Raw genomic sequence first — 12,845 nt, 5'->3', positions numbered from 1 at the left:
GGGAAGGAAGGAGGGAAGGAGGGAAGGAAGGAGGGAAGGAGGGAAGGAGGGAAGGAAGGAGGGAAGGAGGGAAGGAGGGAAGGAAGGAGGGAAGGAGGGAAGGAAGGAGGGAAGGAGGGAGGGAAGGAGGGAGGGAGGGAAGGAGGGAAGGAAGATGTTCTTTCCATCATAGGGGATTGGAATGCAAAAGTAGGAAGTCAAGAGATACCTGGAGTAACAGGCAAGTTTGACCTTGGAGTAAAAATGAATCAGGGCAAAGGCTAACAAAGTTTTGCCGAGAGAACACCCTGGTCATGGCAAACACTCTCTTCTAATGACCCAAGACGACTCTATACATAGACAACATCATATGGTCAATAATGAAATCAGATTGATTATATTGTTTGCAGCCAAAGATGAAGAAGCTGGATAAGTCAGCAAAAACAAAACCTAGAGGTGATAATGGCTCAGATCATGAGCTCCTTATTGCAGAATGCAGGCTTAGTGAAAGTGAAAGTGAAGTCGCTCAGTCGTGTCAGACTCTTTGTGACCCCAAGGACGGTAGCCTACCAGGCTTCTCCATCCATGGGATTTTCCAGGCAAGAATACTGGAGTGGGTTACCATTTCCTTCTCCAGGGGATCTTCCCGACTCAGGGATCGAACTCAGGTCTCCCGCATTGGAGGCAGGCACTTTAACCTCTGGATTGAAGAAAGTAGGGAAAACCACTAGGCCATTCAGGTATGACCTAAATCAAACTCCTTATGATTATACAGTTGAGGTTATACACAGATTCAAGGGGTTGGGTCTGGTAGATAGAGTAATTGAAGAACTATGGACAGAGGTTCGTAATTGTACTGGAGGCAGTGACCTAAACCAACCGAAAGAAAAAGAAATGCAAGAAGGCAAAATAGTTGTCTGAGGAAGCTTTGCAAATAGCTGAGGAAAGAAAAGAAGTAAAAGACAAGGAAGAAAGGGCAATATATACCCAGTTGAATGCAGAGTTCCACAGAATATCTCAGAGAAATAAAAAGACCTTGAATGAACAATGCAAAGAAATAGAGGAAAACAATAGAATGGGAAAGACAAGAGATCTCTTCAAGAAAACTGGAGATATCAAGGGAGAATGTCATGAAAGAATGGGCACAATAAAGACCAAATGAATAAATAAATAAGTACCTAACAGAAGCCAAAGAGATTAAGAGGTGACAAGAATACAGAGAAGGACTATACAAAAAAAGGTCTTAATGACCTGGATCACCATGATGTTATGCTCACTCACCTGGAGCCAAACATCCTGGTGTGTGAAGTCAAGTAGTCCTTAGAAAGTGTTACTGTGGACAGTGTTAGGGGAGATGATGACATTCCTGGAGGTAATTTATCCAGGTGATGGATTCCTGAAGTAGGAAGTCAAATGAGCCTTAGGGCACATTACTACCAACAAAGGTAGTGGAGGTAATGGAGTTATAGCTGGAAAAGATGATGCTGTTAAAGTGCTACACTCAATATCTTAGCAAATTTGGAAAACTCAACCATGGCCACAGGACTGTAAAAGGTCAGTTTTCATTGAATCCCAAAGAAATGCCAAAAAAATATTTAAACTACTGTACAGTTGAGCTCATTTCTCATGTTTGCAAGATTATGCTCAAAATCCTTCAGGCTAGGCTTCAGCAGCACATGAACCAGATGTACAAACTAGATTTAGAAAAGGCAAGAGAGGAGGCAGAGATCAAATTGCCAACATTCACTGGATCATAGAGAAAGCAAGAGAATTACAGAAAAAAGGGGGGGTTTCATTTACTATGCTAAAGCTTTTGACTGTGTGGATCATACAAGATCACCTTACCTGTCTCCTTAGAAACCTGTATGAAGTTAGAACCAGGAACTGAACAACTGACTGGTTCCAAATAAGGTAAGGAGTATGACAAAGTTGAATATTGTCACCCTGCTTACTTAACTTCTATGCAGGGTACATCATGTGAAATGCTGGGCTGGATGACTCACAACCCATTTGACTGGACAACTCACAACCCACACTCCAAGAATCCATCATCACATGGAATCAAGATTGCCAGGAGAAATATCAACAATCTCAGATATCCAGATGATAACATTTTATTGGCAGAAAGTAAAGCAAAACTAAAGCGCCTCTTGATGAAGGTGAAAGAGGAGAGTGAAGTTCAAATCCGTTCAGTTGCTCAGTTGTGTCCAACTCTTTGCGACCCCATGGACTGCAGCATGCCAGTCTTCCCTGTCCATTACCAACTACTGGAGCTTACTCAAGCTCATGTCCATTGAGTCGATGATGCCATCCAACCATTTCATCCTCTGTTGTCCCCTCTCCTTCTTCCTTCAATCTTTCCAGCATCAGGGTCTTTTCTAGTGAAGAAATTCTTTGCATCAGGTAGCCAACGTATTGCAGTTTCAGCTTCAGTATCGGTCTTTCCAATGAATATTCAGGACTGATTTCCTTTAGGACTGACTGGTTGGATCTTCTTGCAGTCCAAGGGACTCTCAAGAGTCTACAGTAAAGAAGCTGGATTAAAACTCAACGTTCAAAAAACAAAGATCATGGCAAAATCTCCCATCACTTTATGGCAAATAAATGGGGAAAAAGTGGAAACATTATCAGATTTCATTTTCTTGGGCTCCAGAGTCATTGCAGACAGTGACTGCAGCCATGAAATTAAAAGTTGCTTGCTCCTTGGAAGAAAAGCTATGACAAACCTTGATAGTGTATTAAAAAGCAGAGATATCACTTTGCTGGCAAAGGTCTATATAGTCAAAGCCATGTTTTTTTTCCAGTATTCATGTACAGATGTGAGAGTTGGACCATAAAGAAGTCTGAGCACCAAAGAACTGATGGTTTCAAATTGTGGTGTTGAATAAGACTCCTGAGACTCCCTTGGACTGCAAAGAGATCAAACCAGTCTACTCGAAAGGAAATCGACCCTGAATATTCATTGGAAAGACGATGCTAAACTCAAGCTCTAATACTTCAGCCACCTGATGAGAAGAGTAGACTCATTGAAAAAGATCCTGATGCTGGGAAAGACTGTGGGCCGGTGGAGAGGAGGGCAACAGGAGTTTGGATGGTGTCGTCGACTCAATGGACATGAGTTTGAGCAAACTCTGGAAGACAGTGAAGTACAGGGAAGCCTGGCATGCTATAGTCCATGGTGTTGCAAATGGCTTAGCAGATATGACTTAGCAGCTGAACAACAAAAGCAACATCTATAATGAGTGTGGAAACTATGGAAAAGATGCAAAAGTGGCTAAATTGGAATTCATTAGATGAAGACTGACTTTTTAAAGTGTAGCATGTGTCATTTTTATGAGACTGAAAACTCACTCATGACTATATTCACCCCATGGATGGATTGAACAAAAAGTCCCAAGGTCATTCCTGCTGGATGCCTCAATTTTCTGCCATATGACCTCTCATCTCAAGTAATTTAGACTATACTTCATACATAAAGTTCTCAAGTTTCTAAAATGAGAGCAGAGGGTGCAAGCCCTCTTATGTTCTATGTTCCAGAATCATCTGTCTCTTCTACCACATCATATTGGTCAATAGAAGGCTCAACCAGTCCAGATTCAAGAATATGAATAATTATTTCTCATAAGAGGACCCACAACAGTTATATGGCATGCATGTTTGGACACAAGATGTGATTCGCTGCGATGTATTATGATAATTGCTTACTACACTGGGTATCCTTTTTCTGGAAAGGGACAGAATCTTTCCCATTCCATTTGAAAACATACTTCAAGCAGTACAAGCTGAGCTTATGTAAACTGGTCCACATTTCACATACCTCTGTTAAACTGGGACAACCTCTGTTCTTTGTAATATAAAGTGGCATCTCACTTAAAAAAATGTACTCATTCTATGAAGCATGTATATAAATACAATATAAATACTGAAAAGCCCTCTAATTACCAAAGAAATTGAATCATTGGATATGTATCTGCCTACAGTGAAAAGCCATAGGGTAATTCCTATACAAAACCTTTTAAATAATATAATAAGGATATGTATGGCTGAGTCCTTTTGCTGTCCACCTGAAACTATAACAATATTTTTAATCAGCTATACACCAATATAAAAAAAGTTTAAAATAAATACTAGAATAAGGATATTTCCCAATGACTTATATAATTCAAGAATATTATTGGTATACAGTAGTTAACTGGAAAATTAAAAGTCAGTCACATATATGAATATAGCTGCAACAAAAATCATATATAAAATATTCTTACCCAATATGAATAAAATGGTAAATGAAGGCAAATCCTTTAGAAAAGATGAGATTCATTCTCATCATTGTTCAAAAAAAAGCTATGAAAAAAATACGTTGTCCCACAAAATATACAAAATGATAGCAATAACCTAGACATGGACCTTGCATATTTTATAGAAATTGACTCAAAATGGAATGTAGATCTAAAGGTAAAGTGTGAAACTATAAGACTTCTAGTAGAAAACTAGAAGAAAATCTAGGTGATGTTCAGTTTGGTGATGAGATTTTAGATGCAATACCAAAAGCAATATCCATGAAAGAAAAAATTGACATGTAGCACTTTATTAATATTTAAAACTTCTTTCTCAGAGCCGCTGTTAAGAAAATATAGACAAACCACTGACTGGGAAAAATATTTGAAAAGCATATACATAGTAAAGCTCCTGATATTCAAGTTAGAAAGAATTCATAAAACTAAACAGCAAGAAAGAAAACTTCAAAATGGGCAAACAGAACAGATACCTAACCTAAGAAGATATACAACTGGCAGATAAGTATAGATTGTGAACATCAAATATAATTAAGGAATTGCAAATACAAGTATCGAGATACTGGTAAATGCCTATTAGAATGACCCAGATGCAACAATCCTGGTGAGGATGAGGAGTAGCTGGAACTCTCACTTATTACAGTTGGGAATGAAAAATGGTACAACCACTTGGGAAGAGTTTGGTTGTGTCTTACAAAGCTAACCGTAGATTATCAACCAGCAGTCACACACTTAGGTACTTATCAAACTGATTTGAAAACTTATGTCCACCAAAAAACTGTGCATAAATGTTTATAGCAGGTTTATTCATAATTGCCTAAAAATGAAAGCGGCATTATGTCCTCCAATAAGTAAATGGACCTCAGAAAATTTGTGTGATATCCATACAACTGAATTTTTTTCAGCAATAAAAATGACTATCAAGTCATCAAAGACATTGATGAATGTTAAATGCACATTACTAAGTAAAAGATGTCACTGTGAAAAAAGTATGAGTTATATGATTTCAATTATATACCACTCTGGAAGAGGCAAAAGTATAGACAGACAAATATAAGCATGCCATACTGTGAGGGCAGGGGAGAGGAAATTTGAAAAGATTGAGCATAGGCAATTTTTCAGAGGTTAACCTGTTCTCTATGATATGTAACTGCAGTTATATGACATTGTGCCTTTGCCAAAATCTGTTGAAATTTAGTGTATTTAAAATTTTTAAGAATGTATTATTTTGGAGTTCAAGGGTGCCTAGAATAAAATGCAGAATGACAAGTAAATCACCTGTATTTCACATATATTTAACAACCTTTTTCACTGTCTTAGTCCATTTTGATTGTTATCACAAAATACCTCAAGCTAGTCAGCTTATGAATGGCAGAAATATATTGTTTCTCCATATACCTGGAGACTGGAAGTCCAAGATCAACCAGCATGATTGAATGAGGGCTCTCTTTGAGTTGCAAATTTCTTGTGCCCTCACACAGTGGAAGGAGAAGCTCTGTGGGATCTCTTTTAGTATAATGTCACTAATGCCATTCATGAAGTCTCCTTCTTCATGACCTAATCACTTCCCAAAGGACCTATGTACATATATTATCATGCTTGGGGGTTAGGATTTCAATACATGATTTTGGAGGGATCAAATTTTCAGTTCATAGCACTAATTAAAGGGAGTGAAGTAAACTGTGCTGATCTGAATGACTATGTCATGGACTATTTAAACTGAAGGCAAAAGGAATTATACCATAAACATTCTAATTTAGTTTTCTATTTGATAGAGTTCTTTCCATGGGGACATAGGTTAATAATTCTGACAGTGCTATACATGTTCAGAGGAATTAAATCATTAAGGAAATGGATAGTAGAAGGTGAAAGTCAGGTTTTTCAGTTTTAGAGTGGGCATTTATTCATAATCATAGGGGTGAGAATATAATAACCCATGGGATAATGGATTAAAATTGTAGAAGTCAGTATGAACACATGTATATGGATGGCTAGATATAGACAGTTACAGATGTATGCCTACATATAGGTTAGCTCTATACATATATTTTCTTGCTCTATGAGCTGAAAGTGCCTAGAAGCAATGAAACTCAGTAGCAGTGTTCATGGTTGATACCTGGATTACAATTTCTAGTACCATTCTCCAAAATAATAATCAAGGGCTATTGATTGTAGGACTAGTAAAGGAAATGCATAAGATGAGCCTGGAGCATCTTGTAGTGCCAGAGGATAATTTATAGATCACACACAGAGACATGTATACACACAGTGGTGGTATATCAGAGACTTGAATGTCAAGTGAAAGAGCTTCTGATGGTCAAAACTACAACAATTTGAGTAAAAAAGTAAGTACATTTGTACTAGATTATAATTCAAAATAAAAATATATATATATTCTTGAGTCCATACCGACATAAATAAATTGTTTCATAAGTAAAAAAAATAGGAAAAAAATTTTTCCATCCAGATATAGTCCAAATAATGTATATAGATATTTCACCCTGGAGATGGATCATAATTCCTCATTACTTAAATGTAGATTGTACTAATTGACTTGATTTCAAAAGTGCAATGTGAAAGGGGAGATGGTGAGTAACTTTACAGTGGAGAAATTTCACAAACACTACCTCAGGCAGATAATTAAGGTCAATGTCGATGGTAATAAGTCTGTAGCTTATGGTATGTACCCTTCATATGATGTCATAAAAATGATACCTTGCTTATGTGGCCTTGCTCTCAAAAACCAATAATTCCAGTCCAATTATGAGGAAAAAAAAAAAAAAAACCATCAGACAAATCCCAGTAGAGGGGCATGCTACAAAACATCTGTTAAGTTAATTAAACAAGGAGTCTATTAGGCTGAAGTGATGCTAATGTTTTGGTAGCCAGTGTAAGCAAAGCAAAATCTAAGCCTGTAAATGCCTCAAGATTAAGAAATCAAAACCTAGCTGCAACACATCACAAATAGTCAACTAGGCTTTACAGTCAATCAATCAAATAATTTTCTTTCTTTGCTTCTATAACTTGTCTACCTAAGTCTTTCCCCTAGCTTTCCTCAGCAGAGCACTCCTAATCACTTTGAGCTTGGCACTGCCAATTCTACTGCATTTTTGCTCAAATAAACTCTTAAATGTTTTAATATGCCTCAGTTTATATGTTAACACAATTTACCAGCATGTCTCAAAACATTCTTTAGAAACAAGGAAAGTCTTTTCTTTGGCACAAATGAGAGAAGCCCAAAGAGATATTACAATTAAATGCAATGTGGTATCCTGAATGGGATCTCTTAGGCAGAAAAAGAGGGTAAGAACTAAAAACGAAGGCAATCTGGATAAAATATGGACTTTATCCATGGGGTCACTTTTCTTTCCTTAGGTAATAAAGCCACATTAACATTGGTTCATTAGTAATGTAAAATGTTACTAGTAATGGAAAGTGGATGCATTATATGTACTAAATTTGCAAACCTTCTGTAAACCTAAAGCTATTCTAAAACATATATACTTATAATTAGTATTATTCTAAGTAGGAATATTTGAAACCATTACAATCAGTAACAAAATATTTCCTACTATTAATAGTTATATCATTATTCAGAAGATGTAGGCAACAAAATTAGGCATAAACTCAAGAGAAAATACATAACATTTGAATGTGAAAAACAGCACTCCTGTTATATGACACAATGCATTGCTAAAATTTAAAACAAGTTTACAGGGAAATTGTTAGCATTTTTAAGTGATTTTAGTTTTTAAGATGGTTGGCCAATCTGTAGAGTCAGGCAATCTATGAAATGGGAGACAATATTTGCAAATCAATGTATGGAAGGTAATATGAATTCAGAGTATATGAGTAACACAACTCTCAGTAACAAATAACAAACAACATTTAAAATGGAACAAAATAGAAAGCCCAGAGATAAATCCACACACCTATGGACACCTTATCTTTGACAAAGGAGGCAAGAATATACAATGGATTAAAGACAATCTCTTTAACAAGTGGTGCTGGGAAAACTGGTCAACCACTTGTAAAAGAATGAAACTAGAACACTTTCTAACACCATACACAAAAATAAACTCAAAATGGATTAAACATCTAAACATAAGACCAGAAACTATAAAACTCCTAGAGGAGAACATAGGCAAACCACTCTCTGACATAAATCACAGCAGGATCCTCTATGACCCACCTCCCAGAATACTGGAAAATAAAAGCAAAAATAAACAAATGGGATCTAATTAAAATTAAAAGCTTCTGCACAACAAAGGAAACTATAAGCAAGGTGAAAAGACAGCCTTCAGAATGGGAGACAATAATAGCAAACGAAGCAACTGACAAACAACTAATCTCAAAAATATACAAGCAACTCCTGCAGGTCAATTCCAGAAAAATAAACGACCCAATCAAAAAATGGTCCAAAGAGCTAAATAGACATTTCTCCAAAGAAGACATACAAATAGCTAACAAACACACATGAAAAGATGATCAACATCACTCATCATCAGAGTAATGCAAATAAAAACCACAATGAGGTACCATTTCACGCCAGTCAGAATGGCTGTGATCCAAACGTCTACAAGCAATAAATGCTGGAGAGGGTGTGGGGGAAAGGGAACCCTCTTACATTGTTGGTGGGAATGCAAACTAGTACAGCCACTATAGAGAACAGTGTGGAGATTCCTTTAAAAATTGCAAATAGAACTGCCTTATGACCCAGCAATCCCGCTGCTGGGCATACACACCGAGGAAACCAGAATCGAAAGAGACACGTGTACCCCAATGTTCATTGCAGCACTGTTTATAATAGCAAAGACATGGAAGCACCCTAGATGTCCATCAGCAGACGAATGGATAAGAAAGCTGTGGTACATATACACAATGGAGTATTACTCAGCCATTAAGAAGAATACATTTGAATCAGTTCTAATGAGGTGGATGAAACTGGAGCTGATTATACAGAGTGAAGTAAGCCAGAAAGAAAAAACACCAATACAGGATACTAACACATATATATGGAATTTAGAAAGATGGTAATGATAACCCTGTATGTGAGACAGCAAAAGAGACACAGATGTATAGAACAGTCTTTTGGACTCTGTGGGAGAGGGAGAGGGTGGGATGATTTGGGAGAATGGCATTGAAACAATATATTATCATATAAGAAATGGATCGCCAGTCCAGGTTTGATGCAGGATACAGGATGCTCGGGGCTGGTGCACTGGGATGACCCAGAGGGATGGTACGGGGAGGGTTGTGGGAGGGGGTTCAGAATGGGGAACACGTGTACACCGGGGGCGGATTCATGTTGATGTGTGGCAAAACCAATACAATATTGTAAAGTAATTAGCCTCCAATTAAAATAAATAAATTTAAATTTAAAAAAAAGTGGACAAAGGGATGGGCCCGGCAGCAGTGGCTTCTTTGGGGGCCCCCAATGTATGATGATGCGGAAGTGGTGGCCGTGTTGTTGGCGGCACCGGGAGGGGGCGCTGTGGCAGCAGTGGCGGCGGCTGGTATAAAATGGCAGATTTCGAGGAGTTGAATATGGTTTTTAGTTTTAGGGTTTCTGACCTACAAGTGTTACTAGGCTTTGCTGGACCAAATAAAAGTGGTCGTAAGCATGACCTCCTGATGAGGGCGTTACATTTACTGAAGAGTGGCTGCAGCCCTGTGGTTCAGATTAAAATCCAAGCATTGTATAGACGCCGATACCCATGGACGCTTGAAGGCCTTTTTTATTTATCCACAATCAAATCACTGGTTTTCAGTTTGGATGGGAGCTCCTCACCTGTAGAACCTGACTTGGCTGTGGCTGGAACCCACTCATGGCCTTCCACTTCAGTTACACCTCACTCGACGTGCTCTCCTGCTGGTTCTGTGCTGCTTCAAGATAATAATCCCACATTTGAGATGCAGCAGCCATCTCCCCCAGTCCCTCCTGTCCAGCGTGATGTGCAGTAAAACAAAACAAAACAAAACCCTACCGTTTTATGAGGTCGTTAATGTTCTCATCAAGCCCACGAGTTTGGCTCAAAGCAGTGTACAGCAGTTTCAAGAGAAGTTTTTATTTTTACTCTGACATCTCAACAAGTTAGAGAGATATGCATTTCCAGGGATTCTTTGCCAGGTGGTAGGAGAGTACTCTTGCCTGGAAAATCCCATGGACGGAGGAGCCTGGTGGGCTGCAGTCCATGGGGTCGCACAGAGTCGGACACGACTGAGTGACTTCACTTTCACTTTTCACTTTCATGCATTGGAGAAGGAAATGGCAACCCACTCCAGTGTTCTTGCTTGGAGAATGCCAGGGACGGCGGAGCCTGGTGGGCTGCCGTCTCTGGGGTTGCACAGAGTCGGACAGAACTGAAGCGACTTAGCAGCAGCAGCAGCGGGAGAGATTATACAGTACAAGTTCAGCTGAGACTTTACCTGGAAGAGACAAGTTGCCCGGAAGAAGATAACTATCCCAATAGTCTCTGTATGAAAGTAAATGGGAAGTTGTTTCCTTTACTTGGCTATGCACCACCACCTAAAAATGGGATTGAACAGAAGCACCTTGGATGGCCTTTGAATATTACATCTTTAGTTAGTTTATCCTCAGCTGTGCCAAACCAGATTTCCATTTCTTGAGCATCAGAAATTAGAATTACTCCTTATCTGTATAACTTGTACAAAAACTCACATCAGCCATGTTATTACAGAGGATACAAATGAAAGGTATTAGAAACCCTGATCATTCCAGAACACTAATTAAAGAAAAACTTACTGAGGAGCCTGACAGTGAAATTGCTACCACTAACCTTTGGGTGGAGAAGACAATGGCACCCCACTCCAGTACTCTTGCCTGGAAAATCCCATGAACGGAGGAGCCTGGTGGGCTGCAGTCCATGGGGTCGCTAGGAGTCGGACACAACTAAGTGACTTCACTTTCACTTTTTACTTTCATGCATTGGAGAAGGAAATGGCAACCCACTCCAGTGTTCTTGCCTGGAGAGTCCCAGGCACGGGGGAGCCTGGTCGGCTGCCGTCACTGGGGTCGCACAGAGTTGGACACTACTGAAGTGACTTAGCAGCAGCAGCAGCAGCCTTTGGGTGTCCTTGATGTGCCCTTTAGGGAAAATGAAGCTGACAGTCCCATGCTGTGCAGTGACTTGTGCACACCTACAGTGTTTTGATGCTGCTCTTTATCTGCAAATGAATGAGAAGAAACCCACCTGGATTTGTCCTGTGTGTGACAAAAAAGCTGCCTATGAAATTCTAATTTTAGATGGGCTTTTTATGGAAATTCTCAATGACTGTTCTGATGTGGATGAGATAAAATTCCAAGAAGATGGTTCTTGGTGTCCAATGAGACTGAAGAAAGAAGCTATGAAAGTATCCAGCCAGCCACGTACAAAAACAGAAACTTCAGGTGTCCTCAGTAAGCCTTGTTCAGTGACTGTAGCCAAAGAGACAAGCAAGAAGAAAATGGATGTCATTGACCTAACAATAGAAAGCTTTTCTGATTAAGAGGAAGACCCTCCTGCCAAAAGGAAATGCATCTTTATGTCAGAAACACAAAGCAGCCCAACCAAAGGGGTTCTCAGGTATCAGCCATCTTCTGTAAGTGTGCCCAGTGTGACTTCCATTGATCCTGCTGCTATTCTGCCTTCATTAACAGACTACTCATTACCATTCCACCACATGCCAATCTCAAGCATGTCCTCAGATCTGCCAGGTTTGGATTTCCTTTCTCTTATCTAGTTGATCCCCAGTCTCACCTCACCCTTAACAGCAAGCAGTATGTCTGTCACCACCACCAGCCCCCATGAAAGCAGTACTCATGTGAGTTCATCCAGCAGCAGAAGTGAGACAGTGGAAGTAATATTCCTGACATCATCTCACTGGACTAAAGATGGACTCACTCGATCCTATAACTCATTCATCAGAACTGCTCTTTCTTGGATCTCTGCTCCATGGAAGCTTTTTTTTTCTTTCTTTTTTTTTTTTTTTTGCCAATGATTACTTTGATATTTATTGAAATATCAAATGGATTCTTTTGCCTTCTGAGAGATGAACACAGATAACTGCAATGAGAACCACATGACATGCAAGGATTTTTCTTACTCTTGGTGTACGAGCATCAGATACATTCAACTGTAACTATATCCTCCTGAGAAATGGATTTCAATTTCATGTTACTGGATGGATTCTACAAATCAGTTAAATTTTTTTTTGTTATACACAGCAATAAAATTATGTATTCAAGTATACTTTTTTCTAATTAGAAAAATATGTAGTCAGTGATTCTAAAATGACAACTTTTTAGAAGTGAGGGAAAAATATACGGAAAGAAGTTATGTTTGCTGAATGAGTCCTTTCCATGGATTTGTTCTGTTTCATTGAAGTAATGAAGTCTAGATAAGTGGCCAAAGCTTGGGTTCCACTTTTCTCCATTTCCATCAAAGAAAAATGGCCGTTGTGTTAAGCATTTTCCCTAGGGGTGGTTTCCACTCTGGTGTTCTGTACCTGTGAGTGCAGAGTGCAATTCTGGGATTTGGTTGCTCCTTATTAGTGAGTATGTTGAAGAACACT

General features: G+C 38.9%; 1 pseudogene; it reads left to right on the top strand.

Annotated features, from left to right (window-relative positions):
• The first annotated feature begins 9,794 nt into the window (after nucleotides 1–9,794).
• Nucleotides 9,795–12,014, top strand: LOC128066490 (E3 SUMO-protein ligase PIAS2-like; annotated as a pseudogene).
• The last annotated feature ends 831 nt before the right edge of the window (nucleotides 12,015–12,845 follow it).

Source organism: Budorcas taxicolor, chromosome 21 (assembly GCF_023091745.1).
Source record: "Budorcas taxicolor isolate Tak-1 chromosome 21, Takin1.1, whole genome shotgun sequence".
In the NCBI taxonomy this organism is placed as follows: domain Eukaryota; kingdom Metazoa; phylum Chordata; class Mammalia; order Artiodactyla; family Bovidae; genus Budorcas; species Budorcas taxicolor.
Note: the sequence above shows the minus strand (reverse complement) of the source record. Positions and strands in the feature narration are given on the sequence as shown.